Source organism: Calliopsis andreniformis, chromosome 6 (assembly GCF_051401765.1).
Source record: "Calliopsis andreniformis isolate RMS-2024a chromosome 6, iyCalAndr_principal, whole genome shotgun sequence".
NCBI classification, from domain to species: Eukaryota; Metazoa; Arthropoda; class Insecta; order Hymenoptera; family Andrenidae; genus Calliopsis; species Calliopsis andreniformis.
In genome coordinates this window covers 10,516,769-10,532,494 of record NC_135067.1, presented here as the reverse complement: position 1 = coordinate 10,532,494, position 15,726 = coordinate 10,516,769, and the positions used below count along the sequence as shown (strand labels likewise).

At 40.1% G+C, this 15,726-nt stretch overlaps 1 protein-coding gene across 1 annotated transcript in view; it reads right to left on the bottom strand.

Annotated features, from left to right (window-relative positions):
• Window positions 1–15,726, bottom strand: part of LOC143180532 (uncharacterized) — a 309,043-nt gene that overhangs the window by 207,880 nt on the left and 85,437 nt on the right. The window contains exon 3 of the mRNA XM_076380323.1: window positions 12,078–12,166. The gene's annotated coding sequence lies outside the window, so the exon portion shown is untranslated. The remainder of the gene's footprint in view (window positions 1–12,077; window positions 12,167–15,726) is intronic.

Below are 15,726 nucleotides of genomic sequence, written 5' to 3'. Positions count from 1 at the left end.
GTCGCGCAACACGCAGGAGCACAAGCCACGCACAGGGTCGCTCATCGTGATTGGTTTACCTTAAACCAGCGTGACACGAGCCAGAGGATTAGACCACCGTCGTTGATAAAAATTATGCCGCGGATGCTGGCATTCCATTATTCATGACTTAGGGACGCACCGTGAATACGTATAACTGATTATAAGGGGAAATATTTTGATTATAATACGATTAACGTTGTTCGTCGATCGATTCGCCCCGGCCATTCTCGCCAAGTTAAGGGGATGAAGAAAAAAGATTCGAGGCAAAATTCAAAGTTCCGAAGCACACAGCAAACGGAGAACCCTTCCCTCTCATTTTATCGCAGGAAGTTTGAGCCTTCGAAAAATGTTTGAATTTCTTCGAGAACACTCGATGATAAAAAAAGGAGAAAACCCTAGGGGGTGAACTTCCAGATAACCCGAAGCGTTTAACCGTTAAACATCCCCTTCTTTCCATCGAATATAGTTCCAGCCGAGTCGGGGCAAAGGGTGCAACGGAAGGGAATAAGAAAAGAGTTGCAGTTAATTGGTGTACATTGCGGGGCGACTCATTTCAGGGAACATTTCCTCACGTTTGAGCCGTTTCCGGGGATCACGCCATCGACTTTAATGAACGAGGAAGACGTGAAGCGGACCGCCGCTCTAGTATTTAAAAAATCCACCGCCGCGGGAATGGAAACGGGAAGGGTGGAAACGTCGGGGACCGGATGCGAACGAGAAATTGAAGCCGTGCTCTGCCGTGCCGACAGATTATCGTTAAGACAATTTCGCCGTAATGAATATCACAGCCTCACTTGTGTCCCCGCGATAAATTGAAAGAGCAATGCCAGAGCACGAGGAAAAAAAATATAAGTAAAACCTTGTCACGCATTCCTTTCATGAAAGGGCTCTTTGATGATGCCAAGACGGGGCTTTTGGAAACGAGATGTTAAAAGGTAATCTTGTGAGCCTGGATTTGAATAACTTTTTTCTCTTGCATGGAGAGTTATTGAAATAAGCAAGAATATTACTGGTAATTAGTAGAGTTTGACTCTGATAGGTGATTATATGGATTCTCTGGACATTTTTGAAAGGAATGGAACGTTTTTGATTAATAAAATTTCAAATGAGCAAAATGTTGACTAATTGTTATTTCATTTTGTTTAATGAAGTATGGAATTCGAGAATGCTCGACATGAAGAATATTTATGTCATGTTTGTCTTATTTATTTAATGTAAGTACACATACGTACCCTCAATCGGTGAAATAAAAACAAATTGAGAAAGAATTGAATTAATACGTACATACAAGTATTACAAAAACAATTGTACTAGAGTAATAAAAATTGCTCGTGTAAGCAACTGCTCTAATAAGTTACCACAATTTTAATACACCATATTTAACACCTTCAATCACTTAACAAAAACTAGTTCTTGTTACAGCAACTATTTACAATTACAAGCCTAATACTTTAATTCCATTTGTGAAGGTGTTAAAAATGTCCAGCGATAATGCAGAATAGAACACAACAGTATATCAAGCTTCCAATTTCTCCGATCTCCTTAAGAAAGGCCATTCACCCTCCTCCCTGTTCTATTAAACCCGTCCTGTCACTGGGCGCTACTTTAAAGCTACAATAACACTAAATTTCTTTCGACTCGAGGACGCCTCGTCCAGCATCGCCCCTTCCACCCTCGAGCCGCCATTAGCACAGGGGCGCCGCGATAGTTGGCACGAAAGCGGTGGAAAGAAACCATCGTGCTGCCGTGAAAACAGATAATCTCTGTTTTATCTTGTAATTCGCTGGTAATGCCATTATGCCATCCGGACGAACAGAGATTCCCCACGTTGCCCGCTTAAATCTTTGTTTTCGCAAAGACGAAATACATGGGGCGGCTAGTCGCAAGGGTAATTGAATCGACCACCCTTAAAGGCCGATAAATCTACGTGAAAGAAGAGGCGCTCGTATGTGTGCGCCCGCCTCTACGTGTCGCGCGACAGCTGTGATGCTATCAATCGCCTTCCAGTCGCCGTGCAGGCACCGTTCCCTCTACTCACGGGACTCACCCTGTTCCCGTCTGTGGAAAGTGGGACGCAATCGATGTGTATTCGACTCGATTTTCGGATTTTATCGCGACGGTGACACGATCCACGACGCGAGAGTAAGAAATATGCGAACGATGGCGGAGTACGTGATTCGAACGCTGAGGGAAGAGACTCTTCAGACAACCTGAGATACGTAGTCGCTTCACGGGGAATCGATGAACGTTACTGTGACTTCTAATTTTTAAAGGAGACTGTGTTTCCTGGAATATTCTTGGAAAGTTCTTCGTGTATCAAGTACTCACAATTCGAAGATTTTTAAATGAGCTATGATCCAAACACGCTATTTTTAGGCTTTGAATTAGTCATCACAGTTACATCCCTAGGGCTAATCCTGAGAAGGTTTAAGCTTTGAAGCCTTGACTTCAGGAAAAAGAAAGACTGATGACGATATCTAGTTCCTTTCCTTACTATCAAAAGTGTTCATCCAACTTCTTTTTCTTGATAAACAGAAAACGATTGGAAGTGCATCGAAGTTATTTAACTCATCATTATAAATTGATTTATGAACGAAGAAAGTTCTCGAAACAAATACAAGTCGCGATGTAGTCAAGAAAGATTCGAGAAATAAACTAAAGTTATAGGAAGCCCCTAAAAGACTTATTCAAAGTTTTATACACATTTTCTGGCTCCTCTTTAGACCTCTTAGAACTAAAATTCTCAATCGTCTCTAAGATTCATCAACAGACACATCGCTTCGTCTCTCAAAATTTATCGCTAAAACACTCCACGTGGCACTTCACAGAAAGAGAACTTGCTAGAGACAGTGTCTCACTCGCACCAACTAGTAATCATCGTCAAACATGTTTCTTTCCATTGTTAGGCCGTCAATTAAACGATACACGGTGGTCACAGTCTACAATGACTCGTGACGTAAATCGAAATGATCAACCGACACACAATAAGTATCGTTACCAACGTTTCCCCGGTAGCCTGTGTTTAGAGGACGCTGGTAATCCAGCCGCGGATCGACAGAGCTTAATTAGTGAATTAATTAAATGCCAATGAAACACGGGTGTAATATCTTTCGGCTGGTCAGCCCGATGTCCCGAAAGCCACATAATACTCGCGCTGCCCCTATCTGCCGTTGACGTGGCAAACTGGGGCACGAATAATCGGTGACAATTAAATGGCACAGCGGATTCCGATCAATTTTCCAGCCTACGAGTCCGCGGGGGTCGCCTGAGATAGCGATTCGCGATGAAACGTGACGCCTGGAACCGCGCACACTGATGATATTGTTCCACAATAGACACGTAACTGGCGTGAGTCTCGCTGGGTATGAATTAGTCAATGGTGAGGGGCGCTGATTAGGTACGGAGCAACAAAGGTAGAATGGTGTCTAGATAGTACTGGTTCAGATATAGAGACGTTCTGTTCGAACTGGTCGTGGATATGAGACTCGAGTGTGTTTAGATTGGGTGCTTAACTCCTGGGTGATGGTGGTTTTGATGACTGCTTAATTGTGAGTAGAAGTGCGCATACAATGGACCGGGAGATAATCTACGTTATAGCGTGGATGGTAGTTCACGTGATGGTACGTGTGATGGGATATATGGTAAAGTATGTGGGAAATTGAGTGGGAGTTCATTTTGAGGGGAGTTTATAGCATGTGGGTCTTTTGAACTTATTCAGAGTTACTTAAGACTGGTCTAAATCTACTTTGAAAAGATTAGAATGGAATATCTTGTGAGCCTAGGTGGTCGTTTATGCAGTAGCCTAAGTGAATGGTAGCTTAAATGATAAAGAAAGTAATTTTTATGTCACTTTATTAATCCTAGAAAGCCACAGTAACTAGAAGACTCAAAATCAGCTTCAATCTTAAAGGAATAAGTATAATATCTAAAGCTTGGATAAATTGACAGTTATTCCATGCAGAAAAACAAAAGTTATCTATCCAAAAATGTGTGAACAGTTTTTAATAGCCTTTGGGTTATTCTAAGATTGAAGCTATAATCAAATTTTAAGTAGTCAAACAATAATTGCAATCCGTTCTTATCACCTAACTGTAATACTAAAGCCATGAAAAACTTGTACCGAATCTACGTACCTAAATATGTTTAGGTAATCGAGTTTCCGAGCCCCTGCTCGTATCATCTTTAGTTCTCATCGGAACAACCTAAAGGCATAATCTTTTCCCGCTCGCCAGCATGGTATTAATAGATTAACGGCAGATTGGCCGCCATGAAATGAAACCAAACCGCCGCATTAGCTGACACCAATAGTGGGTTAACTGCAACGAAAAGGGAAGAATAATACGAGCGGCTCGTGGTCGAAATCTCGTTACCCTGTTAATGGGTCACGATTATCTTCGCAATGGAAATTCCGTTGTCTCTGGGATGCCTTCATATTCCCACCAGTGGAATCTCCAGCTCGTAGGGTCGATTCGAGCTGGGGGTCGGCATTAATTTTACAAGGGGACAGAGTCGAAACGGTAATTGGTGTTACGCGAGAGTTACGATCGGCTGAACAATAAACACGGTGAGCGTCGACTGATATCCATTTGTGCGCCATAACGTTATTAAACGACGACGGTGTTACTTAACAGTGGTTAGTCAATAATTCGTAGGAGATCATTAGATGGCAATTATACGGTCGAGCGACTCGAGATAATAGCCGCTGCCCGATGGGATCAAACGACGTTGCTGAGTTGTTGCAGTATTAACAATTAAACTGGTGGGAATCCCTGGCCTGAGTAATTCAGGCAATGCGTTTGAACGGGACTGACGAGAGCAAAATTGGGATACGAATACTGAAAGCGTTTAAAATGTTTCAGATTTCGATTCAATAAAATAGAATCTCGTCGGCTGGGATGGTATTTCTTTTTCATGTTATATGGCATCAATAGAGTTAGGAGAGGTTGAGTCTTATAATAATAGAAAATCTCTAAATAGTCATAAATTGTTGTCTAACTAAGACTGACTTTTTCTCCTGCATCATGTTCGAAAGAATTCTAATGTTTCCTAATAATCTCTGGATATGTATACCATCTAAACCTCACTGCTAAGTCCAGAGTAGCATCGTTAGGGTCAGATATACTTTAATTTATATACCTAGTTGTATTAATTGAAATACGATTTCTGAAAAATAATCTCATCCCGAGATTTAGTATTTGTATATAGTATCATGGACAAAAATTGAAAAATCCTCCCTTAGCTTCATTACTGCTCACCTACTTCCAACATTATACTATAAAAACCCTACCACAACTTGAAATTAAGACCAACTTGAAATTAAGGCGTTAAAGTATCAACCATTAATTGCGAGATACAATACTTAACTACTGATTTGAAATCTCACTGTTTAGACCTCCATCCAACTACGACGCTTCGAATCTCGATACGAAACAAGAAATCGAAGGACTCGGATAAAATATACCCTCGGCTTTATTCCCAGAAGGGAGTAAGCGCAACCCCATAATGGGTTCGCCCCTTGACAAAGGTGGCAAATAAAAAAACGTGCCCAGATTCAATTCCCATGGATTCCCTTGTTTACTCCCCTTAAAAGACACCCCAATTGGAGGATGCACGCGGATCTACCGCTTCATCGAATCCCCTACCCCGGGTGATTGTCTAGGCTAATAGAAAGGAGGAAATTTTACGGAATTGGCTTCTGCTACTTTCCTTTCTCTCGTGTTCTTGGCCTTTCTACGTGAAGCTGGGCTGACAGGCAACAGTGGGGAAACAATGGACAGGTATGGCAGAGGCGGACAAGTGTCCTGGGAATACCTATTGTTTTTCCCTGGCTGCCACAACCGCCGGCAGCATTAATGTCCCCCGTAACGGGAGGAGAAAAGGGGGCACGTAATGCGAGCCAGAACTGCAGACGTCTCCGCATAATCCTCAGATGGTTTCGTGCGTGTGCGTGGAACAGGGGTGAATTGCTGCCTTCTTTATGAATTTCAAGACCCAGGAAACTAATTTCGAGCAAATCATCACGGGATGAGCTGCAATCCCTCCTGTACGTTCTACGTACAACTCATCTGATGGGATTACCTTGAACACTGGTCTAAGAGAGGTTGTCAGATTAAGTGACTAGGATTTGAAAAGAGACCTCCCAACATGGCAGATTTGGATAAATTGATTGTAGTTGCTTTTAGAAATGATCAAATAAAAGCTCTGTAAACACCTTGGATTTTTAATAATATGAATTACAGCATTAAATTGGTACAGAAGGTAGTAAGAAAAAATATACGATGTACGTATAAGTTATTAAGCAAGAGTTCAAAAGAGCGATTGAAGTCTAAGCGATCTTTAAAACAAAATAGTTTTGTAGCCCGTTCCGCCGAGAGCTTACACAAATACCTGGGATATTAGTTCGTAACAAAATTCTCGTGCAGCAACTTTTCCAATAAAAACTTCAGACATCATCATAATTAACTCCTTAAACAGATTCCGCTCATTCAATAACCCGGTGAATTTCAAGAACCTGATACTTTCGCTAACTGAATTCCAATACATTTTCCTTGCTGAACCCAAGAACAATAGACCACAGTACACTAACATTCTTTTACTGAAGAGAACAGAATCTGTTCACTGAGGGCGGTAGCTAGTTTATTGTAAAAGGATTATAGACCACGACCTGATTATATTATCCCTTTAAACCCCACGTAAAAAGTAGTACCAATATATGGCAGCTTATTGCACCAGACTATATGAAAAACTGGAGAACGAATAAAATGTCTTCCTTTGTTTGAAAGATTGAGTAGATTAGGTTTACATGATAATCCACCTATTTAGGGCAGGGTCTAGTCTATGCGGCCTAAATTAGATCTGTGCGAGAGATAATATAGATAGATAGTCTAACAATAAGAGATAGAATCTAGACTAAATAACAATCCAACTAACAGAGTCAAAATACTATTGTCTAGGCGATGGAGCATAGATTAGATTTAGATAATAACAATTTAGACCGTAGAAGCCAGATTATACAATTCATGTAGTAGAGGTAGAACTCCCATTAGACCTAAATAATTGTCTATCTCATGGAGCTCCTAATTTCAAATAAATTTATCCCTACACCCGCAAGTTAGGTCGACCCAAAATTCAGATAAGATACCACTTAGAACAAATCACCTAGTGCCTATCTCACCGACAATTTCCCTCTGAAAGAATCAATAAAGAACATTGTAACTGTCCGTAAAGATAGTCTGAGGAACAGTCCCCCTGTATAGGCTCGATGAAAAATTCAAACAACTTTCAAGAAGCTACCTTCAACGCCCACTCCCATCGCTTCTTCTCGGTCCACGTCCCAGGATCCCCGGGAGTTGGCTGCTTCTATTTGAGGATGTATGCATCGTTAGTCACCAGTTCTCTCGTAGCTTCTTTAAAATGCAAACCGCGCGACATAACTAACTGTTTCTAGGAACAGCGGCTGGATCGGGCGAGAGAAGAACGAGAAGAGAAGAAAAAATAGCCGCGAGTACGTGTGAGAGCGTTCGAGCGAATTGAGAATACTTGCGGGCGTGTACGTATGTTTTTATTTTAACTGGGTCGACGTACTTCCCGACAATCTTCCAGGCACTCAGCGAACCCCAGCAAACCGTGTTTATTGCGTCTTTGACACCCGCATGGAGTCGAAATCCATCCACGTCGAGCTTCGCCCTGAATGCCGTTCGATGCGTCCTTGCAGCGCGAGAATTTTCCACGCAAAAGAACCCTCTCCGATTTTCTTCCCTTCTCGTTCCCTTTTCTGTGGTGCGTGCAACGCGCGAGAAGAACGACCGAATCTTGCCTCTGAAGTGCGGAGGGTGATCAAATCGGAGGTTCGAGAAATAGACTTGCAAGGAAGTGGGAAAGGTTTTACTTCATTTTGGCTAGCATTCCTAAAAGCACAGTACGAGATTTCAGGATAACTAGCTAACCTGGCTCTTGCAAGGACGTACACTGCACAATGGACTACCGTATGTGTGCTGCAGCTACAGATCAACTCACCCACTAATTCTTGAAAACATTACTCGAGATAAAGTAGCTGGATGTTAACCAGCTAACCTAATCTTACTCTCTACGTGTGCTCTATAGTTAGGAAGTTCCAGCCGTAGCTAGTATTAATAAGTCTAAACAGAACGAAATTCGTCCAGTTTGCTTCAACCGTGCCTCTGGTACATCCTAACAAGTCCAAGTTCAATTTAGCAAACGATGTAACGCCGGTGGTTGAGGTTCGACAAGCGTAACTCCATGAAACACGGCGTGTTCGCGAACTAGGTCGCAATGACGATTATCCTGTTACATGTAACGGAGGGTAAAGAAGGAGGATGCGTTATCACGCTCGGGAGATTCCGCGCAATCGCAGCCAAATCGAGTAGAATACTTTCAATCGGTTACGACAGTCTATTCGCCGGAGCTATTTCTACGAGGTACCACATTGTTGACCTAAATCCTTCGGGTATACGTGCAGCGGGAACTGGCCCGGCTCCCTTCCTTCTTTCTCAATTTCTTCGTTTCCGTACGGTTCCCTCGTGTCCTGGATGGAAACGCGACTGTTACCAGGAATTTATGCGAATTACCTTATGTGTACGCAAGTTTCGGTCAACTGGGATCTTTTTATTCTGATCGGGGGCGGGTCCCTCCTAAAATGTCGGGGTTTTCCTCGGCGTGACAGGACGAAAGTAAACTCCGTGCCAAGAAAACCATTTTCTGAACAATTTCAGTGGATAGTGTCTAGCTGGACCGTCGATTAGTAGGATGGCCCATTTAATCGCTGTGATATATTCTACATTTTCAGTTCGGTGTCATGCACTGCGATGCACTAATATAGGCTGAATATTCTATAGGAAAATATTTATTGCAGATCTTACTTCTTGTTATTGTCTTCATTCTTATGTGTATTGATAGTACAAAATTGGGAAATATTTAATGGAAAGTTCTATATTAAAATTTAGGTATTAATAGTGTGAGAAATATACGAATGCATATTTTTAGGAACACAGGTAAAGAAATGCAACCTAGGAAAAGAAGGGTCACTCCTCAAATACTGTACTTAATATTTTATACTCATAATTTGTAGGTATATTTTTGCATCTTACGTTTTCATAAATTTAAGATTCTCATTAAAGCATAAACATCTACAATCTAGAGGTTAGTATGAGAGACAATGAAAGTTTATTCTATAACTATTAAATAATTTATTCAATGAAAATATGTTTTAAAATAGGTCAGATTCATAGTTTTATTTAATAGTAACTTCCTGTCTATGTATAGACGAAGTTGACTTACTAAACTCTAAACTTTAACTTCTAGTAAACTCTAGCAACTCTGAACTCAAAGCAGCAATAAACTCTAGCAACTCTCAGTAATAAAGGATATTAGTCTGTAGCACTTCTGTTCTCTAAAGTGTAGCAAACTAGCAATTTTAAACTTCAGAGTATAGTCCACTCTTAAAATCTTTGGACTCTAGTTTCAAGTAACAAAGGGTAGCAAATATGGATTTTGAACTCTAGATTCTGATATCCTCTAGGATCTTCAGTAACTAGAGTCTAATTACAGTCTGCTCAATTCTAATTGATCACCCATTTCCTGAAGGTATCACAAAGTGTACTTGGACGCTTAAGGCGTCATATGACCCAGTAAGGTAACAACCATTTTAAGTATCTTCACACACATTCCCTCACTTAAATTATACTAAATAGCTGGACATACTATTTCATAATACTTTTCTTGTTTTTCATTACATACATTAGAATTCAAGCTTAAAATTAAATAAAATTCGCATTAGTATTCAGGTATCGAGACATGGTCAGCTAGTGGAACATTTACCTTAGTTCTCCAGAACTACATCTGATATCTACCATACCCAAAACGTTGACTCCAATAAACTTTATCAGACCAGCAAACTTAGACAATCAAAGTATGGTACTAGGTACAGTATCCCTTCTCCAAACCAATCTTCACATTCATCCCCTCCAAAGGTTAACGATCCTCGTTCATCCAAAATACCTTACAGTGCAAGGAACCCTAGCAACAAAATCAAACGACTACAAGCTCATGACCACGCTCCAACCCCGCAGTTCCTGGTATCCAAAATTCACCTCGCGCTCGTGTCACCGTGAAGAACAAAGATGAGAGAAGAAGGAGAAGAAAAGCATCACGCGGCTCATTGCCGGGAGATTTAGAGGAAAGCGGGCCGAGATTGCTGCGAAATCCTCGGGAACATTACCGAATCGGCGCGCGTGGTCGTGTGGGGGTTACATGGGCACACGGAGGAAAACAAAGAAGAAAGGGATCCTATGAATTCGTGAGTGACTTCGGATATCACGTTCGCCGGCGTCTGGCAGACATTTCCTTTGGGCTTCCACTGTACGCGCGAGCGCGCGCGCGCCAGCTCTTTCCCGTGTCCCAACACTGGCACAGACGGCGTTACAAGTTTAAAAACGCGCCGGTTCTCGGGCCCGCGTTCGTGTCGCAAATGTATTCCACGCGACGATTTCGTTTTCGCTACCGCGCGTCTACAAAGTCGGCATCACGGAACGTAAATTCTGTCGCGCGATTATCTACATAATGGGCGAGCGCGGGGAAAATTTATCGTCCGACTTCCCGATGAAAATTCATATCTTCCTGTGGCTCTTTGGCGAAATTTTCTCTCGCGGTCGGTCCTTCCGGGAAAATGCTTTTGGAGACAGGACTCGTCGCGAATTGCGCATCCTTTTTATTGTATATTGGTAGTGGAGCAGAAATTCGACATTTTTCTGATTATCTTCTTTGCTAGTGATGAAGCATTGGCATGTATAAAGAATTCTTTTATAGGACTAATGATTGGTAAAAATAGTTCTTTAGTAAACCTTGGTTTATTTTTTAAGTGTGATACTATGTTCAAAGTTGTGCTGTATTGGAAGGTATATAGGGTGGCTCGCTTAAGTAAGGCCATCTAAATATCTCTTTTTCTAACTGATAATATAAAAAATATTTCACGTGCAATTTGAATGGTATCCAGGGATCAATATACTGCAAGAAATGTTTTTTTCTAAGTTTCAAATAAGATATTTTTTACATAGTCACAATTAGAATAAATATTTAGGAGGCCTTCTTTAAGTGGACTATCTTGTATTATTAAATTTGTTTGTATGAAATTTGAATTTTATACTGACTGAGCTGTTTTAATAATGTCTACAGAAAATATTAAATTTATTTTGTATATTTAAAACAATGCAATCAAGTTCTTTAAGACAGTATACTAAAGTCTTTAATTCAGAATATTATCCTATTATATTTTGGAAACCTTTTTCTTCAAACTATGCAATACAATTAATTACTTAAAATGTTCGAAATATCTAGGGACCAACATTTTCAATTAAAATTCGAAATTTTGATTTTCTTCACTGAAACTCGTAATATTTTAATTAAATTATTTCATTCAACGAATCAAAAATTATTGCACAATACACCCGATACAAATCAGTTTTCCGCGACGAGCTTCACATTCTTTCAAACATTACTCCCAAAAATCGTGCCACTCGAAATTTTGCATCGACTGCGACAAATTCAATCTACCCACGGGTCACGTTTAACGAGCTAACGCTGAAATTTAAAATCGTGTCTCTGGAAAATTTGCGAAACCCTCGCCGAGCCCCCTCTTCAGCCCAGGCTTTTCATTTGCCGCGGGTTATAGGTCGCATGAAAAAAGAAAATTAAATAGGCTGAACAATTATGAGACACGCTTTGCAATTCCGCGGCTCATGAACGATAGAGTAAGCAATTACGCGACGTCTTTTTGAGTTTCTCCTAGAACAGTGGAAATAGGGCGAACAACTGCGTGACGCATTTTGCGATCTCGTTGTTCACGGGATAAAAAAATGGAAAACGGGGACAAACGATTTTTTCCTGCGTTGAACGCGTTATTAGGAAGGTTGCAAGGTCTTGGGTATAACACATGTGAGTGAGTTTCACGGGAGATTAAATTCCATAATTGCGTGAGCAGAATTTTGAAATTTCGAGAATTTCGTTTCTGCTGGAAAGTAGTTTTCATGATATGTACTCACGTTTTTGCCCAACGGTTAGTCGGTCGTCCAGGAGCAGATGTTTGTATTTCGAGGTCGCACTTCGGAGCAATGACTCTCATTGGTTCATTCTGAAACAGAAATAAAGGGAAATATTTTCAGTTACATTTTCCGTAAAATCTGTAGCAAAATATGGTTCTGAATTTTCGTGAAGTCACAATGTGGACTATAACTGCAAATCTGAAGTTTTGTTTCCCTTTTAGTGAATGAAACTTTGAGAACTTAGGTGCACAAGAACTCAAGTCGCATAATTGCAATTATTGGGGACTCATTGTACTTTTCGTGTACGTAACTATATAAATTATTATACAATGCTATTATTTTTTAATTACCCAAATAACAAAAAAATTTGTTCAATTTACTTTCATTGCACCAAGTACTCCAGCTTAGGCGGACACTAACAGTGAAATATGATTAAAAAGGTACTGGAATAAAATTAAAAATAATTCTCAATTTAATTAGGCAGAGGTAGAACTGAGAACTGTAGTGAAAAATAAAATTATCATCGGAAATCTCCTCTCCGTTTTAATTCAGGGAACGACTCTTGAGCCAGTATCCTAACTTCTTGCGCGAGTAATTTTCATGAAAACACTAATGCCAGGAAACCTCGAGATTTTAAGAAATTCCACTTTCCTGCAATTCCGTATTGCGTTGATTTTATTCTAGACTCTCGACAGAAAACCCCAATATTCGCTAGAAGCTTCTCAGAGGTCTCCGAGGGTGCACTTGGACGTTCCTGAACTCGCAGTCGAGGATAATAGAAAGAAAGACTGTTAATAAACAGTGGCTCACCTAGTTTTCTGTACGTCGAAACGATGTAGCGCGTTTTTTATTCTAATTACCATCGCGAAAATTCTTTCATGTTCAATTAAAAATATATTACTCGAAATAATTAAAAGATTCTTTACTCGAATGAAACAGATCATTCTTAAAGTATTACTTATTAATAAATATGTTATTTATGTTGTTCACTTTTAACTATTATTTTATTATCACACACGATATATTTTAACTGTATTTTATTTAGAATAATATTATAATAATTACTTATTTATTTTCAATAAAATTATTATTTGTATATTGCCGATACTTGGTTCAATTATTTATAAATCCCCCAATTATTCAGAGCAATTAGTAACAGCACAAAGCACTAACACAGGTCAATGAACCACAAACACTACAGTAAAAGTAAGCACCAAACACCACAGACCCGACAGAGCTGCTACACCCTTGAAAGCTCGATGACGACTGAGGACGCTTTCAATTCGAGGTGATAGGAATGTTGTTTGAGATTTAGGGGTGGGAGAATGGTCGCAGAACTGGTTCAAGCAACGAACAAAAGCGTGTTTATCAGACCTAGTGGAATGCGAAATGTTTATTGAAACGATACACAGACCAAAAAATGTTACAGATGAGAAACCCAGATAAGGAGCAAATGACAGTACTGATGACTTCACAATTGAATATTTGTTCCACCCTTATTATGATGAATGTACTGTTACTATGATTTATAGATATGATATCGCACCTAACACTAGTTATCTAAATATAGTCGATATTTTACAGTTAAAGTAGAACACTTTGGAGAAACTGATGGCCCAGTTTTATAAGTAATTAATCTAGTGTTATTTAATTACACTATGGTCATTTTCGTATGATACAACTTGAGAAGTAATCTTAGAAGATGGTTTTACGTTTTGATAGTGTTTAAAGTATTTAACTATTACTAATCAATTTTGGACTGGATTTCTGTTTACTTCAAGACTGTAACTACTCCTGCTTAATATTTGTATCTATCAAAGAACACTTTGTATTCTCTGAGTAACTAGTAATTACACATTATGCTAACCAATTAAATTATACACTATTCATAGCCCCAAAACCTACCTCCAACAAATTTCCAACACATCTACCCCTTGCACCTATAATATCCACTTCTTCAAAGCAGTATCTATCTGCTAAAATATTTGATCAAACATTCCCATATAAGACAGTACAATATCTCTCTCACCACCTAACATCCACATAACTAGCACATCTCGAATAGTACACATTACAACCTAATTGATCCCTCAAAGTCTATCAAACTAACCACCAGCACAATAAAAACCTGTTCAGACCAATCGACCATAATCCAAAATCCCCCTGGTTGAAGTGCTCACTCGATCCAACAAACGGAAACAAATCAATTCCCCACTCTCCAGGTGACTTCTAACCAATGAACCTGTCCAGATCATTAATGGTCTCTCTCTAAGCCTAGCGCATCTGTCACCTGCACTTGTAATCCACAGTTTTTCACAGCGCAGGGTACTTAAACATCATCGCAGCTGCCGATGACAGCGATTACACGCGGAATAACAGTGCTCGTGGAGAGAGATAGACCTGGCTCGATTCAGTGTAATATAATCAGCAAAGCATACCGAGGAGCTCTGTACGATATAACAATCGATCATAGGCGGGACGGCTGGGCGACGCGCAAATCCGCGCCGCTGGATTACCGGCTGTACCGTCACGACATATGTACGCGTGCAATATTTAAGCCTCGTTAAACGCGTAATTTCAAATCGGCCGTGGAACCCGCGTCATATGTTATTGATAACCGCGCAGCCGTTGAATAATACGCGGATTACGCGGTCTAAACTAAAGCAAACGTCGAATAATTAACAAGACAGCGCTTTGAGAGGCCGCCGCGACGTCGGTGAGCCCTCCTGGCGGGCCCGCGAGCGTTGCGCTTCGGCCTCATTAACTATACAACTTCCAGTCTCTTTGACGCAGCGCGAGGAGATTGATGAAGCGGCCGCCGACTGGCTAGAAACAGTGATTAAGAAACCCGAACGCATGTGTGTGCCTCTGGCTAGATTTTCTAGGTCCCCCCCTCTGCCTCGATCCAACTCTGGAAATGGGTGAAAGGGGGGCTACCAATTTTTGGGGATTTTAATTGAAGATTAGGGTAAAGATGGTTCAGAGGTTAACCTTGAGGTTTATGAGGGAAAGGGTACAGATGCGTGTAGGTCAGTGGGTTGACAGAATGATAAGTAGGGGAATTTTAGAAAATTTGAAACATTAAAAATTTTAAAATTTGAATATTTGAAAATTTGAAGATTTAAAAATTCGAAAATTTGAAAATTTGAAAATTTGAAGATTTGAAAATTTGAAAATTAGCAATCTTGAAACTTTGAACATTTAAAAATTTGAAAATTTAAAAATTGGGAACTTTGGAGTCTTAAACATTTGAAAGTTTTAAGATTTGAAATCTTGAAAACTTGAAAACTAGAAAATTTGTATTTTGAAATTTAGAAATTTAAAGATTTGAAAACTCAAAAGCTTAAAAGCTTGAAAATTGGGAACCTTAAAAATTTCCTTTTTAAATTCGAATTCAGAATACGTCAAGAAATTTCCTACTTATCGTTCCAATCTCTTATTTTCTAAACGCCGCTTCAGGGAATCACCTACCAGTGGAAGAAACAATTTTCTCAGCACTCGCTTAAAGGATTACCATTGCGATGTCGATTCGTACGTTTCGACGGGTGTACTTCTCCATTTCGTGATTCCGTGTCGCCTCGTAAATTCATGGCGACCCACGCATCCACGACGCCATTCACTCGGTTATTGTTCCACGGATAAAATGGAA